The following is a 17,609-nucleotide window of genomic DNA, read 5'->3' as shown; positions in this document are numbered from 1 at the left end:
TAATTATCAAAGCTAGATATTACCACAGCCAAATGAAGTTTACAATGTTGTTTGCAATTTCAGCTGAAGCAACAGAAAAAGAAGCAGACAATACAATACATGTAACAGATCCAATGAAATGATGAAAAAAATGCATATCACATAGGGATACTTAAAACCTTTGTTGCAGTTCCACATATCTTGTCTGTTATAGATAATTCCTGACAATACACTGAATATTCCCAGAAATTAATATGAGCAATTTTAATTAAAAATAGATTCTTTTTTCTTTTTGGTAGTGTTACTTTTTAGAAGACCTGCTTCAAGGAATGACAGTGGAGAGGTAAGTGTAGAAAACTGCACACAAAACTATATAACCTTAGGCTATACACAGTGGAATGGGCTGTAAAACTCTTCTGTTTCAGTCATATTTCTCATTCCTGTGAACTGATGTTTTAGGTTCCATTTAGCAATTAATTGCATTCCTCACCAGATGATAATGCTGCAACAGAAATCTACAGAAGAAATTGTGCCAGTGCAAAAGAGTCAGTGATTGGCAGGCCTTTCTTAATTACGGCATTAGGTTTAGCACTTGTGTTAATCTGAAATTCATTAACATGTCTCCAGATACCACTAGTTAAATCCAGTTTGCCAACAGGCAGAGTGAGCTCTGAAATTAGTGCTTCAGAAAACCTTGTTTACTGCCTGCTGTCCTCTGAAAAAAAATCCACTGAGGTCAGGTTTCCTGACATATTGTTTGACTGGATTCCCAAAACAATTCTGTGATATTCTTAAGGGGCAACTCCAGACACACAAAAGCTAGAATGAAGTTTGTGCCAGAATCGCTTATCTAGATGCAAATCTCTTATTTCTTCAAATAGATTCTTAATTCCTCTTTTTATACTTTATTGATATAGTCTTTCATGCTGCGCTTTCATTATTAATAGTTATTCTACTCATATAGACATCTCTTTAGATTATACAGAGACGCAAATGAAAGTAAAAGCTACATATATTTTTCAGAAATTGATCGTACCAACGGTCCTGATGCCTTTCTTTGACAGATAAGTTATTTGCTTTACAAGTAAAGCATGACAGATAAAATCTCTCTGAATTCCAGAATTTTATTCCATGGGAGATGGCTGATTAAAATTGAGAAGATAGGGATCAGCAACTGCACTGTAAAGTAGGTAAGAAACTGATCAAAAAGGAGAGCAAATGGGTTGTCCTGAAAGTGTCTGAGTATTGGTGGGTTCCCTGTGCAGTTCTTCATAGTCTATTTTGGAAAACTGTAGTGTTTTCACTAATAACTATGCCCCTAAACGGCAAAAAATTGCCCTTTGGGGGCACAGAATGTACTAATAAAATGTATCCATAATGTGAAGATAGGATGCATCAGTAATATGGAATGAATCATCACATGGCAGAATCTGAGTAATCTTAAGGACTGAAGCAATAAAAAATAAGATGATATGTATATTCTGATGTATTTACAGGCTAATAATAGGAATTTACTAGGAGTACAGAGTACATACGATTCCAAATACCAGAGAAGAGAAAGTGTGTAACAGTTCACGTAAATCTCACACTAAATTCCTGTCTTTCTCTTCAGTCTATTTCTTCAGGCACATTAAGGATGTATTATCTACATTCATAATGTTGTGAAATTATTTTTATTTCATATTTTGATCTCTAATATAATTACACTGGGTTCCTCTATATTATCCAAACTTCTTCCCCATCTTATTTTGTAGTCCTTACTTATTATAATCTCAGAGCAGTAAATCTTACAAGGATTTGATATAGATCTTCTCACATCCCTAAATATGCCATCATATGAAGTCATGAAAGACAAGCTATTATTAAACTTTCAAATTCATCTCTTCTAAATATACCTTCCAGCTTTCTGTCTACATTTCAGTGCTTTTTTTTTTTTTTCAGTCACATATCAAATGATGTTACATACATTTCTTAGAATACACTGCATTCATTCTTGGAAATGCTTGGTCAAGACACGTGCCATAATGATGGACTGGGTGAATGCTACAGAACAATGTATTATATAACTCTTTACCTCATCTCATTTCTATTGCTGTGATCATCAAAATCCCTGCCTTTCTTAGCAGATGTTGACAAATGACAACTGAAAAATAGCATTTTCTCATTGGGTTCCCCAGATTCTCCAGAATTGAATAGACAACTCTTCTACCACTTCTAATTCTTGTTTCTAGGTAAATTCTCCAGTTTGCTGGCGTTCCAAATAAAAAAAAACAAACCGACTTGTAAGTACTGTTGCTTGCTCCCATGAACATTCTTTGTTTGTTTAACGTTCAATTCCCCAGCCTTTTCAACCCCTGTCACTTATAATCAGAATTACTTGTCTAACTCTTGTACAGACATACAATATGTTATATTCTGCATTCATGTTTCTATCCATGAATTTTTCCTTCTGGTTTTGGTAGGCTCTTCAAGACCAATTTTACTTTTATTTTTCATGAACTGCTTCATTACTGATACTTCCTCCCCTCTTCCTTTCCCATTGTCAGCAGTGCAACACATAGATTCTTTTCAGTTTTAAAGGTGTTTTCATATTGTCTAATTTAACATCTTGTTTGACAAGATACATTTTAACTATCTTCCTTAATGTTAATAGCTTTGTCTGTAAGGAGATTTTATCATTTCGATGTGTCTTAATTGGTCTATACAATCTCTATGTATATGACGGAGAACTCCATACAGATTACTCCCTTTTCAAAACTTTTAAAGCAGACACAAAATAGTAGTTTGATTTTATTATTAAATAATTTATCGTTATTGTTACTAGTATTGTTACTGACACTTAGACTAACATCTCTCTGCAAAGTAGTGTTATCATACAGCTTTTACACCTATTTTAGGAATCTGCCATTTCTTCTTTCGTTTGGTAGACAGCTTTCAGGTGATTTACAATAATAACTTACCACTTTATTCCTCGCTTCCATCCTCAAGCTCATTTTTTCCCCCAAAAACAGAGCAGTATTTGAATTGTCTCTCCAGTCTTTGAAATAGACATCTAAAGTTGATACAGTCTTATAGATTGGCTCTGCTGTCAGTGAAGGCCCAAGTCTCTACAGCATAATTCATCTGGCTTATTTTAGACAAGTAAATTATGAGGTGAACTATGCCCCAATAAGTGACTTTGTTCACTATAAAAACAGTGTAATCAACTAGTTCATGTGTAGACATCTGCACTGTACATATCTAATGTGAAATAAACTGAACTCTATTTCTGTACAGTTTGGCTTTATGCATAACTAAAGACTCTGTGTCCCTGTATTATTCCATTTTTATATTTGTCCCTTCTGCCACTTTATCTAGTTGCATAACACACACAAAATACAATGAACCAAGCAGATCATCGTAGTTTTGCTACTATCTTTTACAGTGCTAGGGAAAACTGTATCTTTTATTACCTAGATCATCATGTGTCTGCATTGTCTGCTGTTATTTCTCATGGGGGGAAAAAAAAGAAGGAAAAAAAAGCAATACTGTTATAAATAGCCCTTGTCTCTAATCTAGCTATTGTTCAATATTTGTAGCATGTCAATCTGCTGAAGTTATAAGCCCTTTCTGTTTTTCTGTGCCTAACCTTATTACTTTCCATTTTCTGGCAACAAATCATATGGTACAGGCACCAGCTTGTGACCCTGTTCTACGGAAGTCATGATCATTTGTTCTCACCCTCAGTGCTTTGTCCACAGTTTTCTGTTATTGTCAGGTTCCATTATCTTTCTACATTTCCCTACTCAGAACCCATCTTGCTACATATCTGTCTGGCAATTCATATCAAGGTCTGTGCTCATTCCTGTTAAATACTCCATTAGAAATCATTAGCAAGTCAGGACAATGAAGATGAAAGATTTACATTTTCAGAAATATTCTTCCATTGATCTGGATGTTATTGATTCTGGCAGAGGGACCTCTGAGGGAAGGCAAAGAAGCAACTATAGCAGTAGCAAGGGGGAAAACCAAAGAATATTTATAGTCACCTTTACACGTTAGGATAACAGATGCACATACCAAATCAAGGAAATAAAGGTAACAGTTTATAACAATAGATTTGTACTAATTTTTCATATATGAGCCTCAATAAAAGATCAATATGCAATTTCTGAAGACACTGAACCCCCGTGAGGATTATTCCCTTTCTTGACCACCTCCTATTAGCTGTAGTACCCCTACATTTACAAGCTATGTGTTATCATAGTCCAAGGACTTCACAATCTGAAAATCACCCATATGAAAGAGGAAGACCTTTTATAGGAAAAGGACCAATAGGAAGAACAAGATTTCAACTGCCTATTTTGGTGACCGAGACCTGAATTTAATTTAGCTGTCTGAGAACTGTCCACGTAGCACTGATTTTGCACCTCTATGTTTCTGAAGGACCAGCATTTACACTCCCATTTCAAAACTCCTTAGTCCAGCCAGTGAGGCACACAGCTGCTTCTTCACTGCCCTTGCAGCTAAGACCCAAAAGTGAGAGGCCCCCCTTTTTTTTGGCTATGTCTCTGATCTGAGTTATCCTCTCTGCACAGAATTCAAGAGACATGCAGCTACAAAGTCGCAGGGAAAGTGGTTGCTGAGGGAGACAACTCTCAGCTCTGCTGACATGGCACTACCGAGGTACAAAGGAGCCTTGCCCAAGTTTCAGAGCTTGCCCTGGAAGCAGGCAATATTGGAAGCTAAGAGACTCCATTCCTGGAACCAATTTCCCTGAGGTTTCCACTCAAGGACCAGAGCTGCAAAAAGAGTTTCTTACAATTGCTCAGTGAAATCAGCATCCTTGTCAAGAATGTCAATTAATTTCTGGTTTTCATTAGTGATTGAGCTGATAAGAACAACACTCACCAGTACAGCTGTAGCCTGGAGAGATTCATGTTCTTCATAAAATTTTAATTCAGACCAAAATAAAATAATTAAACAATAAGACAGAAGAAGAAAAACCTTCTAATCAGAGCCTTGTTGGTTGGGGGTTTTTTTCAGGTGACACTGAATAAATGGGATAAATAATTTGTCTCTAAAGGCCATTTATGCTTTGTAATACTATTTCAAAACCAGTGTAAGAATTGAACTACTTTATAATGTTTTTGATTTTGTTGGTCTTTTTTAGCATTTAATGACTGCAGAGTTAGAATATACTATACTATTCCATGAATTACTGTAAATAAAAGCCCATACATTAGGAAAATGCTTTTTAAGTGTTTGATGCTGGAAAACCTGACTTCAGTACAATTTATTAGGGGTGCATAATAACCTCTTGGCTGCACAGGTTTGTAGAAATCTATTCACATGACATGGCATGCTTTCGGGTAGGTATTAGACCCTGGCCACAGAGCTCACATGGTATGCGTTTGTAGGCATTAGTGGGCCACTTCTGCAAGAACAAATTGCCACCTCTTCTCCATTCATGGAAAAAACAGTCTGTACTACTCAAGTGACACTGGTGTTATTCACTGTTTGGCAAGTATAGTCAATGTCTATTATCAGCTTATCTTCATAGGAAATTTTAATCTGCTAATAAATGAATATAGAACACACAAAAATCCCCCTGTGTGTATTTGAAGGACTCAAATAGAAGGTGAATTTCTTAGCTGCCATTTTCCAACTTCTTTCTCTCCCCCTTCACCTTACTCTTTTCAGCAGCTACAACCCCCCATCTCCGTAGGAGGGGCAAGTTCCTGCTATTCAAACCAAAATAAGTTCTTTTAAATCACTTCTGAACACAGGTTCAGAGTCTTTATTTAAAGAGAATGGTTCATGACTTTATTTCAAAAATTTGGTGGACTGAGATAACAGTCAGTTATGTCTTCTGCTTACCATACAATAATTTGTTAAAACACTGCAGTTAAAATGCATTCACGCAAATGCCTTCACTTCTGTTGTGCAAATTAGTGTAAGTGTTAGGAAATTGAATACCTAAACAACAGCAGAGAGGATGGGTGCGTATTGCACATTGGTATGTGTGCTACAGGGCATCTTTGCTCTGACCCTTCACACCTGGCAACGATTACTTTTAGCAGACCTGATAATTCAGTCCCCAGAACTTGTGGATTTATAAAATATCTACGTAAAAAATATCTACGTTGTCTAAAAATGCATTAAAGTTGAAGTGTTGTCCCAGGACTACATAAACAAACAAGTAAACAAATAAATAAAATAACATTTGCAGGTACTTTTTCTGTTAGCAATGCAGTAAAGCAGAGTCACTAGGTGTCAGGCACACAAGACAGAAACATGAGAAATAAAAGTCAAATTAGGTCAAGAACAAATCAGCTGAAATATGGAAAAACCTTAAGATTCAGCCATAACTGGAACTAAAAATTAAAAATTTTCTTAGGTTTGGAACCATCTGCTTGAACATTACTTTCCTTTTATTTCACACACTCCTCAGAATTTTCTGATTCACCATACAAGGCTCAGTTCAACATGCTTACTACAGTAAGAACAAACCCATGCGCTTTTATGCTCAGATAAGCAAGCTGCCTAAGCACTTTATGCATGAACAATATCCCTTAGTGGTAAGAAATGGTCAAAGTGCAAAACAGAGAAAAAATTATCAGTGTTTGAGCTGCAGTTAGTCCATGCATAAGGGAGGATCAATACAACAATTTGTAACTATCAAGAACTGGAGCCTTTAAATGCCAGCTGGCTTAGCAGAAACCTTCCCACAGTGGCTTGTATGTCAATATAAGGATTATTTCCAAGCACCTTTAGTTGTTTTTCTACAACATGATAAGCAATGGACTCTAATATCCTGAGGCTTCCTCTTCAGATCTCCGGGTAGGGACTTGGCAGAACCACAGCATAGACTGCACTAAATAAACCTTTCAAGTTTGCAGTCTGGCATGTGCTGAGGAGTCTGAGCACCTTGTAGCTGCATATCCTGCACACAGATGACTTGAGGTACCATATATCATTTTTGCTTTCCTTTAATATGCATAATACCTCCAAAAAGTGAGACACAGCTACCATAACTGGCCGTATTATGAGTTGTGATTTAATGCTACCTAGGGATTTATTTATAAAATGTCTTTATGTGTGGTACGGGAACAGTACCAATACATTTTTGTCTCTCAAATCAGGATCAAGTTATATTAGAGCAAAGCCAGGGTAGTCCTGGAGCAGCTGCAGAGCCAAACAGGAAAATCAAACATTGATCCAGCTGAAGCTCAGAGTGAGCTATAATGTGTCTTCTATGATTAAACCTGTTTGCTTAGCCTTACAAAGGAAAGCAATCTACTAGACACATCTCCATAAGCTGCAACATACATAATTGTTAATTTCTTGTTATTTTAAAGAGTTTGATGAATATACGTAGGGCAAACCTTGAAACAAAAGCAATTCTGAGCATGCAGCAGGATGATATACAGCATGGGTGATATACAGCTGCCTCCTTTCCACCAAGTCTGTACAAACTGCTACCTTTACCTGCCACAAGCAAACACAAACTCCCTCGCCTTTCCACTGAAAAACACACAGGTCCCAGGGGAATATTCATTTAGGGAATGTCAAGGACTGTCTCTTACTGTGCTGTTCTTCCTCTCCTGCAGATAAACATATGTGACAGAGAGCACGTCTGTAAACTCAGGGTGTTCTGAATTCCCCAGAAAGGTCAGGTAAGTGCTATGTTACTACAATGCTTTCCAAGCTCTTAAGAACTGTCTTCCCATAGAGAGCAAGTGCAACACCACAGCTTGAAGCCACATCTAAATGACTAGATGATACTCACAATAAAATAAGTAGCTATAATTTCAATTTTTTTTCTATCCGTTTGCTTGCCAAATGACCTGGATTTTGCTTTAATGTACTTTTTCAGCAATTCTTTAAAATGCTTAGGGTGACTACTTTTTTACCATTTGTTTCCAGTATGGATGATGAACACCAGTATTCCAGACCCACTAAAATAAACAGTAAATCTTCTATTGACTATAGTACAGTTTGAACTTTATAAACTTACTGTTGATAAATGTAACATTTCTGCATTTTCCTGGTTAGCTGGTGGATTTTCCTTTTTCAACTAAATAATGAACAAGTAACATTTATCACTTCTTTCTCAAGAGATATTTCAAGAAACTGAATGACACTGGTCCACCTCAGAATGTAAAATAAAAAGGGTGAGCTAATTTAACAAAGATAAATGCTCATAATCTCAGCATTCAGGTTGTCTCAATGACTTTTAATGCTTCCAGGCACTGGAAACATCTGGACAGTAATAACCAGTATTAATTTATATCAGCTGTGATATTTGTATGCTATTGTACATTGAGGACAAGATCACAGATTAAAGATGAAAAATTCATTGCAATCATCTTTTAAGAACACTTTTCCCTTAATTAATTAAATTAATAGATCTAAGTTTCTACTTCATTATTGCTGGTTATATTGGTGAATTCTAATTACAAATGTCTTTAGCAACTCTGAATCCTTAATTATTTTAAGATAAAACATGTGGAAAAAAGCTACAAGTACATATGTAGATAGCATAGACCTAGAATCACAAATGCAGAAAAAGTACTGTAGGAACAGAGACACAGCAAAACTATTGCTTGTAAAACTATGCAAAATTTGGGGCTTTTGCAAGAATGGACTTAACTAGCCACGCCCACTTCTGTGAAAATTCTTTTAATCAGGGTGCTACCTAATCAAGCGATATTTCACATGTTGCAAGGTTGTTATACGAAACTTGAAAGGTATTCATTTCATGGTGGCATAACATCTAAAATTTCATTGCTCATTGAAAGAAAATAAAAGTGATTGATGGAATAATCAACCATCATTATTATATGAAAACTTTTTTTGCCTAAACCTAAGTATCTTCTTTATATTAAAACTATAGTAATATGTTGATAGGGTTTTTTTTCTTTAACTGAAGTTGGTTGGTTTTGGTTTGGCTAGTTTGTTTTTTTCTTATTGGACAATAATAAAAAAAATTATTTAGCAAAAAATAATGTTTAAAAATCATGCTAGTGTCTCTAACCCTGCAGAGATAATCCAGGTATATTGCTTCAATCCTAAAAGATAACTTGTAATTCATCTTCTCTAAAACAGAAAATTTTCATCTGAATGAAAAAAGAAAAATAATCCAGATGTTGATGATAGGTCTTTCTTTGTGTATGGTGCATAATTAAGAAAACTCCAACAAACACCTAAAATTTACCCTGTACTGCACTAAGATTTCTTGTTTCAGTGCTGGGTGGGTGGAAATACGGAGTTGTACATTTACAGCTTCCTCGATTCTGCTCTCATTAGAATAAAAATACAACAAAAATATGGCTTTATATAAACTAATAGCCACTTAGTGCTACTAAGATAGGATATTGAGAGTCCATTTGGACAGGATTTCTAGGAAGTTTTGCATTTTTAGCTGCTCAGTGACTCAAATGCAACAAGACTAAAGAATATCCTCCCAGTCATGCCCTATACTTTTTTAAGGCTTTTCTTCTGGGATGGCTTCTGTCTCTTTGGATTAAAGGCATAGAAGGCAATTACTCTATTTCTTTAGTGAACACCTGAATCCCAGACTAATATGAAAGGCTTGAGGGAAGGACCAAGCTCCAGTATTTCTACCATCTTCATCCCAAAGCAGAGTTAGTGCTGCTCTATTAAATATTTCTAATTCCCTTCTGGAACTTTCAAAGACAAACCTCTTCCCGTCGATTTAACATAGAATGGGTCTACCACACCCTTTTACCATACAGCTGAACTTCTACAATTTAAGCAAGTCAGCATGAAGGTTAATTACATGAGGTAATAAACCTCACCGATTGTGACTGGTGGGTCTAAAGAGGAAGATATGATTGGTGTGTAAATTTAATACAGCAGTTAAAAACATACTCAGATTTTCATACTCTGAAATGCAGCTGAGTATCCTCTAATAATCTTACCTTTACATAAACAGCTTAACTACCAGCAAATAAAACTGTATTCAAGTAGAGTACCAGTCAAGCTGATAATTTGTTAATAGAGCTGTAAGTAATAGAAAGAAGCACCATTTTCAAATCCATCTGACTGTGTAGGCTCCTATGACTTGGCTCAAAAGAGTTTAGGCTTCCAAGTGTAACTAATAATAAAGAGTATTCTATATTTCCTATATTCGAAACTATTTTTTTTTATTAAATGCTAATGTAATTATAAAAGTTAATAACCTAAAGACATTGGCACAAATTGAAAAATGTTAATACGGAAGCCTTGCTAATGCATCATCACTTTGAAACTGTGCTATGCACAGAATCCACAGAATTGCAACTAAAATCTTTACTGCAAATTATTTTACATTTAATTATCAAATGTTCTATTTTGATGACAGATTACAGGAGAATTGAGAGGAACAGTCTTTCTATTTAATATAGAATGCTTCAGGAATCTCTGCATCAAATCCATTTTATTTCAAGTTTACAAGGGAGAGATTTGGCTAAGACTATGGGGAGCAACATTTTGGGTACAATCTGTTCAGCGTAAAACATAACCTGTGTATGGCTAAAACAACTGGATACCTTAATTCTCAGGAGTAACAGCAAATGCTTCCCCTGCTGGAGTAAATTAGAGCACCTTCTAAGGTAAACTGTCTTCTACATATTTAGTATTCCATACTATTAAAAATGCTTTAACCAGCCTTTGAGAAAATCTCTCTGACTCATAGCTGTTTGCAGAAAAACATATAGATGAGTTGCTATGGTGCCTAAATGCCATCAGACAGGCCAGCTCTCTGGTAGGCTTCAGAGGTATCCGCCTTTCCCAGAAGCTTTATGGAGAACTTGACACTTACTGTAGAGTCACCAGCTACTGAAACTGAAGGAAACCTATTTGCCTGTGAGGGATGCACTGAATCCAGTCCCTTTGCTCTTGGATGTCTTATTTAGTTTGCTCAAATTCACCCTGGTTTTGCTTAAGATCACATCTGGCAACAAGGTCTAACATATCTAACTTGCTCTTGAATCCACTACTGCTTTGACTGTAGATCTGAACTTGGTTGATTAGTGCTGAATACATCTTCCTAGAGTAGAAAAACTGAACAGTGCTGTCTGATGATGTCGTCGATGCCTGTTTATTATAAAGTTATTCTCTCTTAACTGTAATTCCTGCCCTACAGTACTACATGATTTCGCTGTCATTCTCTTTAACATAGAGAAATGGCTATTTTCCTCCTCATATACAAATGCAAGATTTGACAAGATAATGTCACTGACACTGACCTTTCTGAAGAATTGCTCTGGGTTTTTTTGTCTCCTGTCAGCCATTACCAGTTGGATCACTTTTTACATGAATGAACTACTAATATTATAAAATCCTTTTTGCCTTTTTCCCTTTATATTGTCTCTAATGTGTCTATTTCATTTTGTAAGTAAAAGTTGTTGTAGGAAAATGAAAAAGGCTCATATTATTCTGTTACAGAGATACTAGAAAGCAATTAATTTCCCCTCATGACTGTCCTGCTGGCTTGCAGAACTCTTGTCTAACCAAATAGTTCATAAATTGACCTATGGAAAAATTGGTAACTTAGACAAATAATCTTCCTTGATTTGGTAGATTTAAGAGGCAATTTTAAATTTAGATATCTAAGTTAGGAAGTTTGTCAAGGTATTCTTTTCCTCAAAACATGTGGCACACCTTCCTCCTGTTAATAAAGGTAATAAGGCTATATGAAGGGCTTAAAAACACTGCAGAACTGCAGCTGTGATACTTCTTACAGTGACTAAAAGGTAAAAAAATACATGCAATATGGATCTGGTTTCTTTGCACTCTAATACCTTTTCAGTCAGAATGGCAAGGGTTAGTTTGTACAGCTCCTCAGAACAGTGAGATTTTCACTTCAAAACTGTAGTCTATTATATCTGAATATCCTCACCTATCAGGAGATGTAAATCAATTTTCATTGGGTAATGAGCATAAATCCTTTATCATTTTCCTTTACATATTAATTATCAAAATACCTTTCAAATTAAACGTCGTTCCTCAAAACAGAGAATTAACCTCAGACATTCTACATCATGAAGTTTATATATGGAGAATATATGTTGCTCAATTAATCAGTGCTTAAGATCTGTACATAAACAAGAGCACAGCTATAAATTGCACTTTTAGGTTCTACCTTCTAATTTCACACCCAGCATTTTCATAATCTCTGATTTTAATCACATGGATTCGTGAGGTACCTAAGAATCACAGCAGCTCCAAGCTCCTGCTGCGCCTGCTTACATTATCACCGTACATTACTTAAACCCATTAAGAGTGATTCAGACCACTGTGCAATTTTAGTTTCTTGTATAGCCACCTGGATTAATTCCATTTAAATAATTAGCATACCAAAGCAGAACTTATTTGAAATCATCCTCTGCTCATCCCCAAAAATAAATTAACAGTGGTAAAAACTCCTTCCTTAATTTAACATAAAGGTACAGGAAACTAGACATCAGGATTCTTTATTACAAACAGCCTGCCATGGCCCCAGCACATTCACAAGCCAAACCGACACCTCTGAAACCATGACAAAAATCATAAAAGCATTAAAAGAATGAACAATGTTAGTTTGAGCTTTAAGCATGCTTTCAAATATTCCTCTGTACCACTGATTATTTTTTTTAAATTACAAGGTTATGCCATGTGATTAATTTATGACAGAATAAACATCACAGATCTTAATAAAAATTCAGCAGACATTCCCCCTTCCACTTCCACTTCTGCAGCTAAAAGCAGTTATCTTTATTTCTTCACGAGAGTACAGATTAGTGAAACTGGTTGTTACCACAGTGAATCCTAGCAAGGTCAGCAGTGTTCAGCCCTTCCCAACTCACTGTTAATCTTTTTTGTCCCTATTTGATCTACTCATCTGCTATTATCTCCCATCATACTTAGATCGTTTTTAACCTTATCAGAATACAGTACCGGTGGTGTCATATGATGCTAAGTGTTTCTGACAGTACAAACCCCCAAATTACGAACTGACAAGAAGAACTCATAACTTTAAAAGATCACAGATGTGCCCAACTTCAACTATTGCAAAAAAGGGTGGGTTTTTTTCTGTATTGGTAGTTATAAACTTGAGAGTTGGACTTTTAAAAATCTGAGTTAGGAGCATAGCTCCAGTACATTTTAAGTGGGACATCTAGTTCTGTTGTGCTTAATGCCTGAAAAAATGTCAAAACTTATCAGCCTGAAAGGGCACCATTTTAAAGCTTCTGTTTTAATGATAAATAATGATCTGAGAATGTAAATTTTATACTCAGTGAAGGAATAGAGAGGTGTCAGCTTTCTTCAAGAAAACATTTAGAAGTCTGAGCTGAATATTAAGTCAGGAGAGTTTTACCCAGATTGATGTCTTAGCAACTTCAAAAGATAGCAGGAGAAGATGAATTCTGTAGACAGCTGATTCCATAATGATTCTCTGGAGGGTTCAAAATTCTCCATTAATAACCCCATTCTTAATTTTTTTAAAAACTGTCCTCTACAGATACTTTCTCAGAAAAAAATATTACAATGTAGAGTGATCATTATTTTTTAGTTTATAAGTGTCAACACCGTATTTTGAGTTTGCCTGCTAGTTTCTGTTCTTACGTTCTCATTCTCTGGTATCATTCTGCCCTTTCAGGATGAAATTTTGCATGGGGCTGATGGTACATGCATGTGTGTCTATGTGTGTGTAGTCAAAATAATATTTTCTCAAAGGCGTTTAATTAACATATCTAAAAAACAAATAACAGCAAGGCTTACTAGTCCACTCAGACTATGAAATTAGTTCCAGAAGAACACAGCAAAGGTAACCTGTTCATTCATTATTGTAGAGCAAGGGTGAGTGATTTACTTTTTTTCTTTCTTTCAAATCCAGCTAGGACTGTAGAATCACAGCATGGCTGAGGTTGGAAGGGATCTCTGGAGATCCCCTTGTCCAACCGCTCTGCTTCAAGCAAGCTCAGCTAGAGCAGATTGCCCATGTCCAGCCAGATTTTGAATATCTCCAAGGATGGAGACTCCACAATATTTACAGGCAATGTGTTCCAGTGGTACTGTAGATTTGTCACGAAGGCACAGCAGGCAATATAGTTGCTTTACTTTGTCCCAGAGAATACCAGACAAAAGAGTGCCCAGCCAGACTCAGAATTTATTTCATCTCTTCTTCACCAGGAGGGGGAAGTGATGTTGCAGTGACCTCCTGCAGAGGCAGACATTTATCTAAGTATTGACGGCAGAGGTGAGTCAATGCGTCCACCTATTATCCGCTCCCTTCTCACTTATCCCTGCTTACCTAAAAAGATGCCAAAGTAGCAAGTAACCTTGTTCACCCACAGGATAAGTTGTCCATCAAAGCAAGTAAGTTGTCTGTTTTCACATGTGAAAGAGAGTACAGGTTAAGTTCTGCCCTTACCTTTATGATTAACTGAAAGACTCATATGTGTGATGTTTTCTCAGTATGCATCCCTGGAACTACTACTGTGTGTTAATGTAAATATAAATACAAATATGTGACTATATCTGACCAAAGGTAGGCAAAAAAAACCTACTCTATACTAGCTATAAATCTCTCTACATAGAAAGAGTGAACTTTCTATATGTATTTTTATGTACAATATAAGCAATGATTTTTATTTTTGGATTTTAACTATAAATTTTGTCCACTTTTGTAATGGGACAACTGAGGAGGGAGGTACTGACCAGTCTTACCACTTTGTGCTTTATTCCCACTCAAAAAATAGCACTATATCTATGTTGTCATCCTTTTTTTTTTTTTTTCTTTGCCCAGAAAGAAGTACAAAGACAAATCTTTTTTCTTAAAAACCAAACCCACCTTTGAAACATATCCATCCACCACAAATGCATGTTCAAGTCCTGTTTTGGTTAAATGATGAGCACTTAAGTTGAATTCAGCACAGCACTTCTCACAAAACACTCAGTACACGCCAGGGTTAAAACTCTTAGAAAACATCTGCTTATTTTGTAGACAGAATAATGATGTTAAATAGAGTAAGAACACTAGAGTGATGTGATGGGAAAGCATACTGAATCATGCCATAATTACACTACTGCACATATCACCATTTACAAACCTAATTAATCGAAAAACTACTCGCTTTACATAACTTTATAATACAAAATCCCAGTTTCACGAAATATCTCATTTTGTTTGGATACAAAACCTGGTAGGGAATAACTTTCAAATGTGACACCTTTATTAAAATAAGAACACCACAAAGTGACAACATTCACTCTTTGCCTGGGAAAAACAAAGGTAAGTAGGAGCATCAAACTTCTGAAAGCTCTAAGTGTTCTTTGATCATAGCCAGAAAGGGCTGGTTATGCTCTACTACCACGAAGAGCACAGGGAACAAAATATGCTGCATTTCAGCACACTGGCTTTGTATTTTGCTGTTGTTTAAAATCTCTTTCGATGTACACAGCAATAGGCTGTACCAGTTATACGTTAGAGATTTCTTTTAATATGAAATTAAATTGTTAAACTGCCCATTATAACTTAAAAGCAATTGGTTTTAGACACCATACTTTGCTAGCTGACCTAAGGAAAACACAGGCAACAGTAAAACAGGAGACTACACCAGCAGTAACACAAACCTCATGTACAAATAAATGTATTTATGTCTATTGCAAATGACGAAGTTCTATCCCCTTTAAAATTATGCTGAACTGTGAGATTTTATGCATTTAGTATACAACTGGTAGGAGAATATCTAAGCAGAAGCAAATGTCATATCAATTACATCAGTACACTCTGCGCTGGTGGTTATGATCACCCTTCAGTCATGAAGGTGTCATGGAATATTACACAAATGAATGCTTCAGGGGAGTAAACCATAATTTGTAAATAAAAATCAAAAGAGTAAACAAAAAGAAACACATTTAAAAGCGATTACTTGCAATCAAAACCAAAATAGTTACTCCAATAAACAGAACTACGTGTTTTCATACCCTTGCAAATACCTTCCATAAGGCAGATGGATGTCCTGCGTAATACAGGTCATACTTTGTGAGGTGAAACTCAATAATTTGAGTGTGTAAGCATATTAATTGGACTTGCACCCACTCATTACTAACTTGGTTAAGAGGGATATACTGAACTAAGAGAGGTGAGAAGTTGGTTTAATATGCATAAGGATAGAATCATGTGGGGAAACTGATAATGAATAAAAACTGCCTGTCTCAAAAATGCCAGTTACTCCATGATATTAGAAATCATTAACATCTTGAAGAGCAGAGGCTTAATTCTAAAACACAGGAAAAGTTGCTTAAGCATAAAAATATATTTTTTACTGTGAGGATGATCAAATGTTGGAACTGACCTCTCAGAGAGACTTTTGGAGGATTTTCCATCCTTGTATATATTTAAAACATGGCTGGACATGGCCCTAAGTAACCTGATCTGGCTGATCCTGATCTAAGCAAGGGGTTGGAGCAGATGATCTCCAGAGGTCCCTGCCATCTTCAGCAATACTGTGATCCTGTGACTGTTCAGATAGAAAAATGCTACTTTGAATGGCTGTGAAAGCCAGGTTTTCCTTTCATGTGTCAGTTCACTTTTAATATACTACATTATTAATGACTGAACCTAGGATGCATGTCAAAATCGACAGACAGCACTTCTGTCAACTCCCAGCACAGGAAGTCTGGTAATCTGTGTAGATTTTCGCCTCTGTAAACCGTCAGACCCAGCAGCAGTGCCATCCTGAGCAACAGGAATCTGGGATTAATTGGAAAAGGCAAAGGGTTGAAGACCATCCTCTGCTTATGCTTCCCAACACATGATGAAAATAAAAGGAAACATCTGGGCATATAACACACCCCAAAAACTGGTACACCAGTATATATCGTGGACTAGCCTAGTACGGAGAACAGATCCCATGGGACAGAAAGTTAACCTCACAGAAATGTTTCTCTTTTTTTGTTTCTTTTTCCCTCTGTTTCAGTAAATCACTGATATTTTTTCATTAGTGTCCAGAATGCTTTATCCCACTCTTTCATCTCCCCTTGTTGCAGTATTTAGAGTCAGCCAGAGAAATCATGACAGGTATTGATGAAAAGCAACAATCTAGGGAGAGAAAGGTTTCATATAAAATGTACAGCTTATCTTTTTATGCTAAACTTTCATGCTCACCAAATGAAAATAGATCACTTTGTGCTTTAACAACACAGACCCAGAAGAATATCTACTAGAAATGTAGATAATTATCACTGCAAATCTTACAATAGCCTGCCTACATTTGTCGTCATAACAAAATTTCCCATTTGCCAGCAACATATTTTGCCCCAGGTTTTCTTTAAAATCACTAAAAAATCATTTAAACTCCTTCTATCATTATATTCCTGGAGACAGGGATTCCCTTTTCATGAAAATTGCATAGGAAGAAAAAAACTGTGAACTACAGCCAACATTCACATAAACCAAATGGTCTGGTATATTACCTAGAGCAAAACAAGCTTCCACTCCAAAGCTAAATTCAAAATGACCTTGTGCTTTTCTCAAAAAGGCTGGCAGCTAAGGTCATTGGAATAAATTGTGATAGACAGTGCTTCTCTCTGCATAGTTTTAGAAGGCATGCCTAGCACATGAACTACCACCAAGCAGGGGAGAAAAACAACCAAAA

At 36.1% G+C, this 17,609-nt stretch overlaps 1 protein-coding gene across 3 annotated transcripts in view; it reads right to left on the bottom strand.

The window, feature by feature from the left end:
• GRM8 (glutamate metabotropic receptor 8) overlaps nt 1-17,609 on the bottom strand; it is a 356,040-nt gene that overhangs the window by 116,833 nt on the left and 221,598 nt on the right. The window lies entirely within an intron of this gene.

The sequence above is a fragment of the Falco rusticolus genome, chromosome 5 (genome assembly GCF_015220075.1).
Source record: "Falco rusticolus isolate bFalRus1 chromosome 5, bFalRus1.pri, whole genome shotgun sequence".
Lineage (NCBI taxonomy): Eukaryota > Metazoa > Chordata > Aves > Falconiformes > Falconidae > Falco > Falco rusticolus.
This window is presented reverse-complemented; position numbering and strand designations above follow the sequence as displayed.